The sequence below is a fragment of the Halichoeres trimaculatus genome, unplaced genomic scaffold (genome assembly GCF_033239565.1).
Source record: "Halichoeres trimaculatus isolate MK-OKI-2021-1 unplaced genomic scaffold, fHalTri1.1 fHalTri1_scaffold_10, whole genome shotgun sequence".
In the NCBI taxonomy this organism is placed as follows: domain Eukaryota; kingdom Metazoa; phylum Chordata; class Actinopteri; order Labriformes; family Labridae; genus Halichoeres; species Halichoeres trimaculatus.
In genome coordinates, this window is record NW_027437187.1 from 6,120,088 (window position 1) to 6,124,775 (window position 4,688).

Consider the following 4,688-nt stretch of genomic DNA (forward strand, 5'->3'; position numbering starts at 1 on the left):
ACAGGGGGCTGACCAATTGCAGGTCTCCAATGAGGGGCGTTAAGGACGACTGACCAAACTAAAGCTTAAAAAAAAAAAAAAAAAAAAAACACATTAGCAATAAATAGACAGTGAAAACCGACACTTTAACCCTGACTGCACTGCAGACAGAGAGAAAAAAAAATCGCATTATTGTGCTTTATGTGTTTTATATGGAGGCCAATTTCCGCCAGTAATAAAAAAAGGAAACAAAAATTGAAATTATGAGATAATAAAGTTATATTCATGTCGTAAAATTCACAATTATATGATAGAAAGTTAAAGTTATGAGATAAAAACTCATAGTTATAGGATAAAAAGTCAAAATTATGATAGGCTATAAAAAATCATAATTATGAGACTTAAATCGAGATTAGGAGATACATGTGCTCCTGCTTGTGTTGTTGTCTGTGCATCACTTCACTCGTTGTGTATAACAATAGTAATAGCACTAATCATGCCATCTATTTTGGTGGAATGAATAACCTTGTTGTTCACATGACTGAATGAGCGAGGTGATGCACTAAGAGTGAGGATGCCAGCAGGAACACATAAATCTTGGAATTTAGACTTTGTATCTCATAATTTTTGACTTTTTAACTCGTAAATTTGACCTTTTATCTCATATTTATGACTTTTGTCTCATACTTTTGACTTTCTTGTCTTTTTTGTTTTACTGGTGGAAATGGGCTTCCATAGTAGTATCCTTGAAAAACATAAAATCCAGAGAACCCTCCAGGAGCAGCTTTACCAAGGGGATTGCTGAAGAGGGAGGCCAGAAGCAAAAAGTTAATCTCAGGTTAAGAATACAGATTTTTAGACTCTTCTTGGGGTCCTAATCCCACAGAGAGACACAGCAGCTTCTGACCTAAGGTCCAAACCAGCCTCCACCTCTGAAACAATAGTCAAGTTAGTCTCCACGATACCTTACTGCTCTGAGTGCAGAACAACAGATTCAACACTTTCAAAAAAGCAATTAAATTAAGTGGAATATTGAATAGGGATGGGTACCAAATTAGGTACTTTTTTTAAGGTACCAACCAAATTCTGTCAAAAGTACCAGGTACTGATTCACAGAAAATCAAAGGGTACCATGTTTAGGTACCTAAATGCATCCTTGTGACTGTGAGGGAGTGGAAAAGTAGGGGATTTTCCATGCTGGACATGAAGACAGCATTACAAGGTTATTGAAGAATATATATTATAAATTGATTTTTTTTTAAATGTTTTATCTCTAAACAAATTGACATTTTTTACCACATAAACACAAAAAGTACTGAAAATTGGTACCGTTGAGTACAGGTACTGATTGCCAGTTACCGGGCATTAGTACCGTATCGTTTCAAATGTGAAAGGTACCCATGCCCTATATTGAGGTGATTGGAGCTCAAACATACAGATTTTACATCATGCTAATTGGTCACACAGATGGATTGTGAATAACTCACACCAGGGAAATCTAACTTGGATTTTCAAAATAAAAGCCATCTGGCGTGTGAAATTGTTAGCCTAATGGCATCTTTGATGAAGTTATATTGAAAGGAAGAAAAAAACAAAACATAATAATAATAATAATAATAATAATAATAATAATAATAATAATAATAATAATTTATTGTTATTATCATCAATTTATTATTATTATCATCAATTTTTTATTATATCTAAATCTCTTTGACTCTGGCTATCATGTTGTGAGTCTCCTAAAATAATAATTTAAATGGTGATAATGTTATATAGTGTTATAATCATAACTCTACTGAGCCACGGCCAACACCTATTTACCACCACCTATTTTTATTTATTCTTTGTATCAGACCTGCAAATCCATATGGCGACTTCGCAAATGTACAGGGTCCCTAAGTCACAAGGGAGCCCCAAACCTGCATGCTCAGCCTCGTCTGAAGAGCCACAAACTAAAATGAGCTTCTTTTTTTACTGCAGCTATCTCATATCCCTTTGTTTTTTTAATAAAAAAAATAAATGTAGGTTATAAACAATGGCTTGTGATTTTGTGAAAATTGAAAAATCATTGGACTGCACTTTAACAGAGAGAGTGAAATGGGGGCTACCGACAGGTACTATAGGAACAATTGATAACTACCCATCATTCCTGTCAGTTAGAATATTAATGATAATAGCAGAAAAAATTTCTTACTTCTTTATTTTTACTTCTTAATTAGTAAATTTGAAACATAAAACATTTGAAACATGAAAAGTTAATTCAAAATGTATAGAGGAAAACATTTCACATTGAAAAAAAAAAAAATCAAGCCTCAATCTTTCATCAGAGTGTCACTCAGCACCATCTAGTAGTCAGATAGTGGAACTACATCATGTGATGGAAGAGCGTAATCTGACAGCATCAAGGTTTCTGCCACAGGTGAGAGCAGCTCTGATGTCACTCTGAAGTTATGAGGGTGTGACAGCAGAGTCCTCTGATCAAACACACACAGACACCAGGACTGACGAGGGACAAAGCAGCAGCTTCTTCTCTCAACATGAAGGAGGAAAGTGTCTGTAAGCTGAGCTGAACTGACTTCAACAGGTGAGAATCCTTCAGAGAAACCTGTCCCTGTTTGGTTAACAGGATCACTGAGCTCACATGCTGCTGGATCACTGTTGAACTGTAGAAATGTTTCTGGATGCTGATTGGCTGTTTGAAATGTGTTGTAGAGTTTCTCTCTGAGTTAAAGAGCAGTGATTTGACAAAGATTGACCTGTTCTACAGTTTGTGTTTGTGGAGTAGAGTCAGCAGCAGTTTGATCTTAGTCTGAGTCACACCATCAGTGTACACTGTAAGGAGTGTCTGAACCAGTCTGACAGCCTGGAGCCACTCGGCTCAGGTGCTTTAAGTTATTAACTGTTCGTACTCTGAAGAGAAGAGCGTGGATGAAAAGGTCAGAGGCAAAATATCTTCAAACACAGGCACTGACTCGGTTTGTTAGAATAGAATAGAATAGAATAGAATAGAATAGAATAGAATAGAATATTCTTTATTGTTCCCCTATGGAGAAAATTTTGTTGTCACATCAGTTCTCAGACAAAGTGCAAAAATGCAATAATAACAATATAATATAATTACAACTCGTAATATAATAATCAAGGCCCATTGGAACAAAACACTCATTAGTCAGTATGAGATCCATGATGGCTGTTTGCTGCTAGACTGCTACAAGCTACAATAACTTTGTTGAGTTAACTTTTTCCTCTCTATCTTGTCTTAATATCTCCCTCTGCTGCTTGTTATTGTACTGGATTATACTGCCAACCGACTGGATCACTGATATGGGTTTTAATAATCCTCCCTGAAAGACCCTGAATCTGACAGTCTCTTTAAGAAATGGAGGGCATCCTTGCTGGATAAAAATGTTCCCCCCAAAGTCATCCCCAACCATCATATGGTAAACTGGTAAAGCTGTTTTAAGAGGTTTTATCATTTCATTCTCAGTACAAAAAAAGGAGGAAAATTATCAAGAAGCTGAACTGCCCACCCCTCCCATCTCTGTTTACAACATTCACTGAACCAGTGGCAGCAGCCATCAGCCAGACCCCAAACAACAAACACTGACACTTACTCAGTTTTTCTGAAGACCCATTAACAAAGTCCAGGTCTCAACAGTCCTAGAAACTTTAGATCCAGCTATATGGATCAGAGCCAGACCAGAGTGGAAGTGGTTCCTAATGTTACATCAGGGCCTCTCAGCTGTCAGGAGACCCCATAGAGGAGCAAATATCAGACTTGTCCTGAGTCTCTGTCTGATATTTGTCAGACTGTGAAAACTGAAAGTAGAAGCTAAAGACTGAAAATAGTTGAAGATGAAAATAAAGAATTCAATGATGCCAATAGAGATTCTTTGATTGAACTGTAACACTACTTTAACTCTGATGTCTCTGATATATTATTGTGGTCACCACAGTGTGTTTCTGAAGAGTGTGGGGGCTGTGTTTGCACTGCAAAATCTTGAGTGTTAATTCAACTCCCAAAGTGTTAAATTTGACACTTCCCCAGAGTTTATATAATCCACACTGACTCAGAGTTAAATTAACTCTTTGGATAGTGTTAATATTTAACTCTCTCATAGTGTTAAAATTCTAACACCCACCATGTTATTTTATCAAACTAAAAGTTGTTGTTTTTTCACACTCAGCTAAGTTGTTCTGTTACACTTGGGGGTGTTAATTTCTAGCATTTACAGCGTTAATACATTACCCATTCAGTGTACACTGCAAATCTGAGAGGGTAAATTTAACTCCCTTAGTGTTGAATTTAACACTGCTCTGGGGTTCATATGGGAACCACTGAAAAAGTGTTAAATTAACACTTTCCGGTGTTAAAAGTTTCTCTCTCTGCCCTTCATCCTGGGAAGATCCCATGTGTTTGGGAATGATTTGTATTTTGGGTTTGTTTGGTTTGGAGAGAGGAAGATTTTGGTTTATATATTTATACAATCTTTGCTTTGTCCCTTTGTTAAATAAATAATAAAAAAATGATTTATCTTAATTTGTCCTGGGATGGAACGTGACACCACCATGAGTGAGGATTGTTTAAAGTAACACTGTGTTGTGTCATCACTGCTGTTTGGGCTCCTCAGGTTCTGTTGGTGTCTCCAACAAGGTTTGTGTCAGTCCTGAATATCTGTGTCATGTTCCTGAGAGGAAGGAGAACT